The sequence below is a fragment of the Anopheles darlingi genome, chromosome 2 (genome assembly GCF_943734745.1).
Source record: "Anopheles darlingi chromosome 2, idAnoDarlMG_H_01, whole genome shotgun sequence".
NCBI lineage: Eukaryota > Metazoa > Arthropoda > Insecta > Diptera > Culicidae > Anopheles > Anopheles darlingi.
Genome location: NC_064874.1, coordinates 66,677,350 through 66,691,056, shown reverse-complemented (window position 1 = coordinate 66,691,056; position 13,707 = coordinate 66,677,350). Strand labels below are relative to the sequence as shown.

Sequence of the window (13,707 nt, the reverse complement as noted above, 5' to 3'; positions counted from 1 at the left end):
TAATAATCCAATTTGTTACACAATACTATGAGTCCTGAATTTTGATTTTAGAGTTCAGAACTGAATTCTGATGCTAGATTGTAATCGATTAGCTTGACTTTATTTATAATGTTCATATTAAGCTTATTATGTTCATAAATCATATTTGTTTTCATTAGTTATAACCGAAAATTGAAATCCAATTTATCTTTCCATATCTATGCAGAAACGTCAAACCTGGTTTTATACTATTAGGAAGCATTCTTAGCACACCGAAATAATTCTGTCTGGTGCAGACCAAAAAGTTGTGCATTTGTATAGACTAAATGAAATTTCTGAAGCAAATCGTCGCAACTTTCTCTGATAGCCTTCATCTTGGAATCTCCTTTTCTAGTAATCAAAGTCTGGCTGCGGATAGTTACGTAGCTCTCTTGCCCTTACTAGAACGATCATGCGCATGATCCATGCGTTGATCTGCGCAATGTAGAGCTTTACTCCGGGAACTTTCCAGGGGTCAAAGACGTCCGAACTTACTTTGGCCTATGTACGTGGCTTCCAATGATCTCAGCTTCTGTCTATCCTCCAAAAATGTCCACCAAGGTATGTATCATTCCAATGGACCTGCTGCAAGACAGTAAATGGATTTGCCAGGACCTTGGCAAGGACACACAAAACCGGGGACCACACGAACGTACACACAAGCCACAAACACACATACACTCACACCTACACAACGACCGCTGAGACGATTGCTTAGAACCACTAAGAATCCCGGGGTATTACACCATGAGACCACATCTTTTCTGCAGGGCCCTAGTTTCAAAAGTGTCGAAACTCTAAATCACTGACAGAGCTGTACGACCGTAACACACCGTAGGACAATCCAAGGCAGAACTTTTCTCACTGAGCACGGACACACACACACACACATACACACGGGACCACACCGATTGGGATCTCGGCCGTATCGAGCAGTTCCCCGGGATGATTGCTGAGTACCAGCCAGTGGCAATCCAGGGGCCCTGATCCCGGTTCACGGGGACCCAGGCTGCAAGGTCCCGGGACGACCCGCCCAAGCTCAGGATGCTCACTGCTGGCTACTACCACCGGAACCACCGAACTGATTGCATCCAACTGTAGGTACCTCCAGCAGTGGACTCCAAGGCTGGCCACTATCGCTGGCACTGGCTCACTGCTGCTGCTGCTGCTGCTGCTGCTGCTACTACTGCTCAGCAGCCACCGACTTTGCACGCTAGCACCGACGACGGTTAGCAATCGTCTGGGGCGTCCATAACCGTTCGGACTTGTCCTTGTCTGGCATCTTCCGGTAAATAGCGATACTGGACTGGATTCTCCAGCTCTCCAGGTTCGCTTCCGTTCTCTCTCTCTCTCGCTTCCTGCCAATGGTTGCCCCCGTTTTGGGGGCGAATGATGCGCATGTCCGGTCGCCGTCGTCGGTCTACGCACACACACACACACTCTCGCTCTCTCAGACAGGACTCTCTCCTCCTGTCCACCGATGGGTTTCAATGTATTGGAGCCCTTCCCCAGGACCGTGGGCGAGGCGCCTACTCAGCAGCAATCCCAAGCCCAGTCCAAAATCTCGGCGCAACTTTTCGGGGTGGCAACAGTAGCCGCTCTGCTACACTCTTACATAACGAGCTCCCGTACCCCTCAGCCGCGCTGCTACCTGCCTGAGGGTTGTTCTGCTACCCAATCCACGGCTAGCGAAGGTGGAGCTCTAGCACCTAGCAGCGTCCCATGGCCGTACACAGCCAACTGGCGCTTATGTACACCGTCGGAGCACCTTTCCCAACATACCAGACCTACCTTTGCACCTCTCCCTTGGTGCCCACGATTGCAACTGACGTCAAACACATTTGCTACTGTCACCGTTGCTACGACCGCCGTGGATTGCGTCGAACCGACTGGAATGCTTTCAACAATCACAATGGCTTCCGTTTGGACATGGATGGAAAAAAACGGCTACATATTCTTCGTCGCTGGCACGCATTCTAAAAACGTCATTCTGTCTGGGTTGTCTAAGCTCTGGTGAAAATTAATGGAAATCACATTATCGGCTAGACGCGGAATGAAGAACTATTAAATGTCGCATCGACGCAGACTAAAAAGCAGAAACTTTTGGGGACATTATACAGCGGAATGAGAGAAACTGAGAAGCGCTGTTCTGGTGTGAGAATGAGCTAAGAAAATACCTGATTGTGCCCTTGGTTTCATCGTATTAACGTTTATTTTAAGAATTGCATTTAAAGAGGTAAGTAATCAACATAGTCGATAAGAAGGAACAAGATACTAATTGAAGTGTTCTATTTAACGACCTACACAACCTTAACGAAATAAATTAATATTATCGACCACATGATAATATAAATGCGTAACTACAATAGACCATGCGATGCGATTGGAGCAGGAGCAGGAGCGTTTGTCAGCGGTCCTGTAGGAACGAGGCCAGACTTGGGCGAGCCAACAGGCAGCACAGATGCCTTATCCGCGACAACCGTAGGTGCTGCTGCCAAAAGAACCGGAGGACCCTTCGATCCAATCTCTTTGACACTTGCTACTGCTGGAAGATCATTTGATGAAGATGCATGTGGTAGTACACCCGTCGCTATTCCAGGGTTAATACCTTGTACTGCATTGGAATGTCCGATCGAATTTTGTAAAAGTGTAGGACTTGGTACCACATTCTGCGCTAGACCAAGCTTATTGCCCAGATTTGCTGGATTGCCGGCTGTAGAATGAACTATGTGTGTAGCTCCGGGAGGTACAGCACCTGTAAGGCCATTGGCTACATCCAGAGATGGCTTCGGTATTCCTTGCCCGTGGGCTAAACTATTTATCTGGTTGAGCTTCGATACAAGAGCTGCAAGGAATAAATGAGTTATTTTTACTTCTTAGTTTGTATTAATAAGGGCAAATGCACAAGTCACTTACTGAAGAATAGCATCAGCACCTGAATGAACGGTGGCAATGTTCCTCCGACGTTGCGCTTTCCCTTCGGATTCATGCTTTGCCGAACCTCCTCTATCGATTGGCGTAGGCAATCGGCCAACGATGCAACCTGTCCCTCGATCACCTTCTGCAGGCTTATGATGACGCTGGGCAACGGTTCTGGCTCGAGGTGTTGCGGTACAATGTCGTTCGGTAGTAACTCTACCCTTGCCTCGTGTACTGGCCAATCGGCCAAGGTGCCTGAGGTGAACAACGCGACCAGAACAATGGTCCACACCGCCATGAATTCTACGGTGAAAAAAAAACACTTTACGCTAGTTCAAATGCGGTGTCACTACATGATACTTACCTGCCATTGCTTGATTTCCCCACAGGTTCACTGCTACACTTGTACTAAAGCGGTCGCGAGGGCTGCTCCGCACTTAAGTATCACTTCGACCACGAACCCGTCTTCGTTGGGGCCAAGGTCTAGACGTGTCATGTCGCACGAATTCTACTCAAATTCCGTAAACAAATTCGCGATAATCGCTTCGCGCTTGTTGACAAAGCACTGTCGACGGTGCGGGCGTGAGAATGCTTGTAACACTACCATTTTTATCAGCAGCAGACAACTTTTGGGTCTTTTTTGGGGAATGTATCGTCTACTTTCATTGTCACCTTCACTAGGAGATTGGATTGAGAGGTTTTTTTTCTCTGAAAGCTGCATTCCATTTTCGTGTGGTACTTTTTCGTTTGCTGATCCTTTGACCATTCACTCTTGTCAGCTGTAAAAGTGGTCGAGATACATTAAAAACGACCAACAAGTTGTTTCAATGATAGTCGTTTAAAACAACGTAAACACTTTAATTCGTTGATGGTTCAGTGGTATATCATTTTCATTATGTTTTTTACTGTAACAGCATGATACACAGGTGGTTAACACAGAGTGGTAACCTACGCTTGTTACTTTTCTCTGTAGATCAATGAAAGCTATCACTTATCACACTTCAAATTTTATTTCAATGTTTAATTATGCAGACTGCGTTTCTATCCCTCTGTATCCAATATATGATACGCTTTGCTGTAATTCATTTCTTACAAGTAATAATACTATAGGATATCTCGAGAAAGCAATAACCTCATTAAACTCTACAGCAACAAACAATTTAAAAATGGTTTTAATACTAGAACATATTTGAACAATGGATTCCAATTGAGCCCAAACAATTAAACTCAATTGAATTCAAATTGCATAAGAAACAACCATTGACATCATGGCATGGAGACGAGAACATATTAATTAGAGCTAACATAACGTTAGCTAATCTAAATGCTAGCATTTAAATACAAACCAACACTCCTTTATAGTTTATTAACTTCACGAATCATACGAATGAATTTTAGTATACCTAGAATGATTGCCTAAACACTAGATTAATTATTTGACGCCTTAAAGACACTAACTGACGGCTTTAAAGACACTAACTGAAAAAAATCAGCTCATTTTTTATTAATACAAAACTAAGAAGGGTTCGTATTCAAGAAGACAGTTGAGGAACGAACAGCATAGTTTGCGATACTTCTAATATGTGAAAAGATACGCTTAGTAAACGAGAGAAACGAGATTTTAGTCATATCTTCATGGAAATGCTCATAACCATTAACGAAAGACAGTGTAGTGTCGATCACTAATTGAGGTGTCGCTAGCTACCAACCGGTCATGTAGCTGTGATAAATATTGGGGAATAAAATTAAAGGAAAAATCCTCACAAATCATACACCAAGACCACCAAAGGGACGATCCCTGGCTACGATCAATCATTACACAATTGCTTGCTGCCTGCTTGTACACCGTAAACACATACATATTACCGTTACTATCTTATCTTGCTCGCGCACACATCGCAGCCGATTAAGCTCTCCCTTTTCGGCCGGCAAACACAAGCGCACACAGTAGGCACTCCTGTGGTCGTTGCCTATAGGGTTCTAGGTTGCCTAGGCATCGCTTCATCTCATCCGGTCTCCCCCACATCATATCCCATCGGACGGACACGGTCGATCGCAAACCGACACGCGACCAACACGCTTCTCCATCACACCCTTCCCTCTCGGCGACTCTTCAGAGCCCCTCCGCGTTCTCCCGTCGGAGTGCCAACTTATTGCCACTTGCCACGCTTCTCTTTTCGTTCGACATTACCCTGCAGGAATCCACTGGCCTTCCCTTCACCGTACGGCCTACGAGTAGACGAGTGGGAGAGTAATAACTTTCCACCTGATTTCGAGAGGACGATGGCGCGATGAAGGGTCGACGGGATGTGGGGTGCCACCACCCGGTATCAGGAATCATGCGTCATTCGTCCTTTACGACGGTGGCCACCATCTTCGCGCTTGGAGCGAATGGAATGAGCCGATGTGGGTGAGGGATGTTGACAAAATTCTTCGCATCCTTCGATTCGGTCGGATGGTCGGCCGGTCGGTCGGCGGAAGTTAATAAAGTCGTTCAAACAGTCACTTAACAGCAACTCAAGCACTAAAGAATGTGTTGCCAAGCCCACGCACTTCAAGGAGTTTTAGGAGTAACGTGGGGGTGGGAAGAGATCCCACCAATCGATGTGATGTTTGGTGGCGCTCTGGCCGGGAAATCCCAGCGAACTCCGTTCCGATTCCACAGATCCGAAGAATGAAGGAGTTAAATGTTTCGCACCATTTAATTGCCATGGCAACCGCCTGTGAAGTGATGTGGACAGCGCGCTTGTCCGATTGTGACGATGACATTCTGCCGGGTGTTATCGGCTTCGAGGGCTCTCGCATCACGGGCGAAATCGTGCGCCGTGGAAGTGTTTTAATATTCCCGTCTCGATGACATTTAACTGGAAAGCCATTGGCACACCATTGCGTCTCTATTCGATCACTAGCCTCTTCAATTAGTGCGCAACAGTGAATGCATGGTATTCCAGTGCATTGGATTTGCTTTCAATTGATTGTTAAAGAGATTTAATTTATTCAAAATCAATGCATGAGTCTTTCCAATCAATGCATGAGACGCTAACCGTGCGATAATTAAAAGGATTAACAAAACGAAATTCTTCCGAAAACGTGGTTGATTATTTCGTTTTAAGGAAACAATAAGTATAAGTGGAACGTTTGTATAAAATTGTTTTCTGTGGAATAAACAACACTTTTTACCAAAAAATACCATATTCATGCAACAATGTTCCAACATATTCACTGAACCATTCCTTTGCAAATCGGTTTATTACTAAAGGGATATTCTTTACATCTCGCCTCGCCAAAGGATCTTAATGTTCAAAGGATGCATGTAAAACCGGGCTACGGGTTTCAATAGAATTACCCAACAAGTTTTCCCAAGAAAAACTTACAGGAAAGTACCTCGCCGGAAAAGCTTGTAGCCATGGTCCGTGCAATCTGAATCTCATTTTAATGACCTGCCAGCTAATTTCTCAACCTAAACCCCCGCACTGGTTGGCTCAGCGAACTCAGCGTCTCGTCCTTTCGCCCACACACACACACGCACACGCACACAGAGAGGCCCAGAAGCGTCTCGACACCTGGACGGACGGACAGTTGAAACTCCGCCTACTATGATGTTACTATGTACTAGACGGCTGAACACGGATGGCTGGGTCTAGAAATGGCCTCGCTGATATGGATACATTCTACTTCCGTTTCGGTCATGCCATACACCAGCCGCCCCCGTCACCCACTTGGAGCAAGAATTGCTTACCATGCTTGCCCCAAATGCTCCTCCAACTCCGTTACTCTCTCTCTATCGCTTTCTCTCTCGCTTTTCCCCTGTTTTAAGGTGTAGAAAGAAACAGCGAACAAACGTGGAGCGTTTGCGTACGATGGCAGAATGTTCTGCGCCATGTTGGGCCAACAATTATTACCAATCGGACCGAAAATTTTCACTCCAAGCTTCATGTATCGATTTTCTCGTCGCCAGTCCAACCTACACGCTGAGCTACAGGGCAACGGCTGTGGTTATATGGCGACGGTCCTTTCGAAGGTCCTGGGACCCGTTTTATGCCGCGCAAAAGTCTCTCAAACCTCGTGTGCTTTTTTGCCGTTTTTTTTTCTAGCACTCAGTTGCATAACAGCATCGAAAAGTGAAACCTAGCTCCGGCGCAGGGCTATTGAACATTATTTCTATCGAATTTTTCCCCATTTTCCACGGAAATGAAACTGGTTTTCAGCGAAGCAGTAGCCTTGAGCGGGTTTCGTTGTGTAACGAGCCCTGTTTGTTTCTCCAGTTTTTCGTGCTGTTGGACTGCCGTTTTGCAGCAGCCGAAGCCCTGAAATATGCTGTAGAATGTTGAAACTCGAAAGTATTTACACAACTACAACGCAACATGCAGAACTACACGAAATCTGTGATGGAATTGGAATGTTTTATTTCTATCGCAACAATGCATTTAAAAATGATTTATTTGGCGGTTTTCGAATTTAATACAGAGCATAAGTTTTAAAAAATATGTTCATTTCACTTAAAGGACAGGAGCGTAGCGTTTGATTAGAATATTTCATCGCCATCGCTCTAGCTGCGGTGTTGATTCCTTAGCGAACGCGAACCCAAAAAGACTCATTCGACTGGTAATTGAACTAAACGCTATTTGAGACAAATCAATTAACTGCTATTAGCAGCTAGCTTACCGGTCTTATTTTTTTCCGATTTTGTATCTTCTATTAATAGTTTTCTATTTCAAACCCAGTTTTTTAAGTGTTGTTTTGGTGGAGCATCAGGGGTGGCTTTCGCTTCTACGTTATAGCAAAGCTCCGTTTTATAGCATCGAACTCGTCGCTCAGCCAAGACACCTCGGTAATAAGCTTATTTTAAATTTCTCTTACCCGACCAACTGTTTAGAGCTGAATTTTTCTTTTCCGTGATTGTCCTTCAAAATTCCCTATCAAAAACTTTGATATAAGTATAAAACGATTCAATTATATAGAAATATTCATAAATGTACTCCTGCGTTCGAGAAGCGCTTACACTATTCAAAACAGCGACCAGAAATTTACCTGCATCTTCTCTTCATCTTCTAGCATCTAGTTACTCAAATGATTGATGCACACAACAGATTCTATTTGCCACACAATCCCATCTTAGTAACCATCGATAAGCGAGACTTGGTTCGAATAAAACCAAAACAAACTCCTCATTGGCTGCCCCCCGAAGATATCATTCAGCAAATCGCTCCAAATTCTATTGCACGCAAAATGAGCACATCCGAAGGCGCGACCGCTGCTGGCAGGGGCGCATCCAGGTCAGCGAATTTTCCGAAGAAAAGCATCCTCGCTGAAACGCGGCTAAAGTTCTTCGGTCCAACGCTCGACGAATCGTTGCTGTACGGGATTGATCGGTTGATTGATTCATTGTGGCAATCATCGACCGCCCCAATGCGGGAATCTTTCGAATCGGACGAGCAAAACATGAGTCTGTATCAATCGTGCGAAACGCTACCATTCGAAGCGGATCAAGGCACACCACGGAGCACCACGGAACACTGCTCCCCATCAAAATCACTCTTTCCAAAGCTCTCGCGCGATGAAATGGGTAAGAGGTACGCACCGACCGCAACAGGAGGCAACAGTTTCCCCATTTCTTCCTTTCTCTGACCCTCCCTTATCCACTAGACTACCTCTTGAACGCCATCGAACAGTCGAGGCGGAAAACTTCCCGCCATCGTAGAGCGGAGAATGCCAAATCGAGCGGTGATGCAACGCAACCACAACTACTGCGAACGCGCTGGGCTATAGCGCAGATAAACGAGTTCGATGATGGAGCGAAAACTTACCAAATCATGAAAACGCTCGATGAAAAACTGCTCCCGACGAAGCCGGCCAATCCGGCGGATACGGAAATCGTGTTTGCGCTGCTTAAAAATGGAGCTTCCCTCTGCCTGCTCCCCGTTGCTCACTGATCCGGCCACAGCCGCAACGAAATTCGAATCATAGTTTGCTCCTCCTGGCCATTTGCTTTTGTTCAATGTTTCCATTTAAGTCACTACGGAGGAATGTTCGCTAAATAAAGCACGAAAAACAAATTCAAAATGGTAAGATGAACAGCGCAGCGAAGCTCAACCAAAAAAAGACCGAAGGACGACGACGGGATCCAAAAACCAAAACAAGCTTCCATTTGTTGCTGAAGAGATGAAGAAAACATCCCGTCCCGGGGATCACTCGAGCGCAATAGACGTGCCTTTGTTTGTCTGTGCGTGTGTGTGTATCGGCGGCAGACAGTTGAATTGTCCTGGCCGCGAAAATGCGATTCGTCTGCGCTTTGACGTGGCGTCGCGTCCAGGCCAATAATGCCCCACTTACCGCCGGATCCGCGCAACAGTACAAAACACACTCGTTTGCATGGAATCGGGCTGGATTTAATCTTTGAAAGTGATACCGTCCCGTGATGCCTGGCGTCTCGTGACAGACCAACATCCCTTCCTAGGTCCAGGTTCCAGCGGTACATTCAATGCGGTGAAGTAATGTTTTGCGAAGCACAAGAAGGACTCCTGGATATGTCGTTCATGTCAAAGCAACGGATTGCGAAGACCTGCATTGCACCCAAAGCAATTGAACTGAAAATAGAGTATGGAGCAAGCGTAAAATATCATATTTATTAGATGTCAATGCCACCGTTTGCTCACTTAACTGGAACTGCAGTAATTTTGCTCTGCTTTCCCTCCCCTGCAGTAGCCAGCTAATAGAGCATCATTAAGCGCGGTGAACCATGCGGCCAATGCCAATCTGTTCAGCCACAATTGCCATCGTACCATTAGACTAATGAACGATCAGCAAAAGAGCGAAATGCGCGTGCCACAAATCAAAAGTTTGAAAATGAAATTTCATTATCATGGCTCTAATTAGTACAAATTACGCCAATGGGGCCGCACGTATAAGGATCAATACACGAGCGTCTAGTCGCGTATGCTAGCGACAGCTTCCGTTTGTTGATTTCATTCGAGACGTCGAGGCCAATTGATTTCATCGTACAGACTATCTGTGCGCCCAAGCCGCGGTCAGTACTAGCTTTCGTGGTGTAACTGATGACCTTCGGATAATTGATGACTTTCGGACATTCGGACGATGTCGGTTCGATTTTTTTTTTCTTTTCTGTCAGCTCCAGTCACACGCCGGACGCCCGACGCGTTCTGATATTTGTATTTTGTCTCGCCTCATCAGAACCTGGCCGGCGACACGGGAACGGCCTTCCGAAAGCTCCGATCCGATCTTCGAGGATGGACAGGCAGCCAACGAACAAGACAACGAGTAAACATGGACTGCACTGCGCGTACGAGACCTTCCACGGGGACTTCTTCCAGGACAAAAACAAACGCCAACAAAACTGGCGGCCGCCAGAAGGCAAGACAGATGGACAGATGTTTTATTAGGGCTCCACGCCAGCACCACTGGCGGCGGGGTGAGCAGCGCACAGGTTATCTGCCACAACATTTAGGCGCCACAAACGGCCCCAAACGGTCAGCGGATCTTTTTCTTCTCCTTGGCTTTCGGTTTTTTGGGTTTTGTTTGTGCGTCTGCGTGTGTGTGTGTTTTTTTTTTTCGCTGGCAAATAGCGTGACGAGCGCCACAGGGCTGCGCTCCCATCCTGCGCATGAGGGGCAGGATCTTCGAAAGGCTGCTACATTGTCTTCCAGACGCACCGACCGCCGGAGTTTTCTTTCCGTTTTTGCTTCCCTCGAAGAAGCGGCTCGTGTTGTTATTTAATAAGCGGCTGGATCCGGTAGAACCGTTCCTGGAGGCACGTCCCCGTTCGTCCCCGTCGTTCCCGAAGAAGAACAAGATCTGCATCGCCAGAGAGTAGATCATATGGTTGGAACAAAACGCAGCCACGAAACTCTTGCACCAATTCTAGTTGCTAATTCCATAAACAATCGATCGATCGATATGAGCATGAATCATGGACGATCAATTCAATATATCGTGACATTGATTTCGAAAGTATCCAGACATAACTAACTGAAGGACAACGACGCTCGCCGTTTGTAGAATCTGATACGCAGATAAGTAAGTTTCGTTCCAGCACGTGTATGCCTCGAATTAATATTAACCGCTTAACACAAAACCAGTTTACGAGCGCCAAGTGCTCATTGAAGCACCAGCAGTCATCATTATCATCACCGGAACGATGAGATGTGGCTGCGCATATGGAAGAGTGACAGCCGTTGACGCCTGCCTGAATCCCAAGATAAACAAATCAATCTGTATGATGAAGCTTGTCCCTCTCTTCCTTGAACGCCCGTTGAATTCCGTTGCTGGCGCTGGTGGCTGTCATCATGGAATCCTCGCGACCTTTTCTTCACTTTTAACCCTTAAATAGGTCCAGGAGCACCTCGAGCCGTCACCTTGAAGACGAGTTGCTGTTGAGAATTAGTTATTAGTGCATTTGTGGCCCGTTTTAGATTAAATTAGCTTACCTACAACACCTCCTTTTAAACCTTTCTAACCTCTTCTCACTTCTAAGAGGGATTCCTAATCCATTTTCTGTTCGTTTGTTTGTTTTGCTTTTCCCTCGTGCTTACTGGTACGACACGCCATGGCTGACCGCATGACCAGCGATCACAGCTTTCCAACGCATCGTCATCACCATCATCATCATCCTCACGGTGCGCTACGTTTCTGCAGCATCATCATCATCTGCTGCGCGGCATCAGGAGACCACAACAACGGAGAAGCACGTGGCACTCGCCGTAGACGCCCTCCAAGAAGGCGTCCAACCCGTAACCGTAACGCCGAGAGTGCGCCAGCGCTAATTGCTTCACACCTTTACTGGGCAGCTCACCACCACCTTCGGAACACCAGAGCGGACAGGGAGGACCAGACTGGACCAGCTGCCAGCCTGTTGCCAACAGAACACCAGGTTTCGATTCGAGGTTGTTTTCTTCACCTTCTCTCGCTCGCTTTATTATTCTCAATTCTCAAGCCCTCTGTTTTTTACGCTGTTTAATTGCTCGGCATAACAACAACAACTGTTCCAACAACCTTGGCCCTGGTTGGAAGTTCTGCGTACACCCTAAGTGCTAAATCGTGGCGATAACTAATTAATATTACAATATGTAGGAACATATGACTTGCTTGACGACTGGCTGGCTCGCTGGCTGGCTAGCTAGCGCGTGCGCGTATGGTCTACTGCTTTCCACGGTATTCTCAGGTCACGCACGCAAACAAAAAATGGCTACAGAACAGAGAGAGAGAGAGAGAGAGCTACACAACGACGCAATGCCACAGGCCGTTGCTTTGAACTGAGCTTTCGGTACTAAGGGAAAAGCGACCATTTTCCAGCCGGAAAACGACTGCCAACAGACGCACTACTTGCACTCTCTCGCTTTACCTCGCTTTTCCGCCCTGTCTCCCTGTGCGTACAATACTGTTTGGAGTTCTTTTTGTGCGTTTTTTTGTTTGTTTGTTGTTTGTTTTGCTTTGTCAAAAAAGTACAAGTATATTGTCGTGGTCGTGTGGGGTGTTGCAGCCGAAGCGCCGAATTATAAATAAGGTGACTTAAGAGCTACTAAAAACAAAACTAATAAAACACCTCACACACACACACACTCTATTCGCAACAGTATTCGACATGGCCATGGGTGGCACCCTTACGATGGACAATCGTTCACTATCCACTGCCTGGTTATCCCACTCCGTTCTGCTTCACGTGCTCCTATCTTACACTCTTGGGTTTTTTGTTTTAATATTTGCTCCGAGAATCGTCTCGCTGAATCCTGTCCTACACCCTCTATCCAGCGGCCGAGGGTAGGGGGTTCATGGCCGGTAGGAAGGGAGGGAGGGGGGTTATACAATAAATATGTTTTGCTGCAACGATTACTCTTACTACGAATACGACTACTTCTACTACTAGAGAGAAAAAGGTGGTTACGATTTCATTATGTTTCATTATGATTATTATTGTTGTTGTTGTGGTTGGATGTTCGACGCTCCTGCGTTACGTGCGCGTTGTGTGCCTCCTTCTGCATGCGTGTGTGTGTATGTGTGCTCATCAGTTGCTGCGAAAGCCAGCATTCAAATCATCCTTCCCTTCCCCACTCCCCGGGTTCGGCTCCAGGGGCTCAACATCCGTAAATGCCACCGCCAAATGCCAATTCGCGTGCTGGGAAAGTCGTCGCCCCGTGAAGGAACTTCGGGTGCGTCTGATACTTGATCCGTTCCTTCCCACTTCCCCCTTCGCCCCTTCCCATAAAACCTCCTCCGATTGATCGTTATGGTCCGAGCACGAATCGCGATTCAATTCACAACATGATCGTGTGTGTGTGTGTGTGTGATTCAGGCATGATTCATCCCATTCAGTGACTCGTGGCGACTCGTGGTGACAACACACGGAGTGACCACGGAGAGGAAGCGGAGCGGGGGGAGGAGGTCTTGCCCCACCCCTTTTCCAGTGACTTATGCACGGCGATCGCCGACCACTCTTAATTAAACTCAATAACCCTCTCCCCTTGGGGTGGAGTGTGACGACGCCAAAAGCTTCGATGACTCACTCTCCTTGCCGGCGTGGCTGGCTGGCTGGCTGGCTGGAGGAAGCTTTGGAACGAAATCGGATACGCCCGGCAAGTGCTGACGAACAGCGGGTTAGCCCATAATTAACACCACCATTCAGGATCGATTCGTGTCGTCCGGTCAGTAGTGGTTTGCGGTGACATCAAGTCCAAGTTCCCAAGAGTCGAGTCCATGAGCGTCAGTGGTCGCATAAGTCCCTGGTACTGCGGCTGCTGCTCCAATCATAACTAATTT

The 13,707-nt window shown here is 46.9% G+C and overlaps 1 protein-coding gene across 1 annotated transcript in view; it reads right to left on the bottom strand.

Annotated features, from left to right (window-relative positions):
• The window catches only part of LOC125952640 (vesicular glutamate transporter 1), a 32,971-nt gene extending 32,139 nt beyond the window's left edge, over positions 1 to 832 (bottom strand). The window contains exon 1 of the mRNA XM_049682243.1: positions 514 to 832. The gene's annotated coding sequence lies outside the window, so the exon portion shown is untranslated. The remainder of the gene's footprint in view (positions 1 to 513) is intronic.
• Between the last annotated feature and the right edge of the window lie 12,875 nt (positions 833 to 13,707).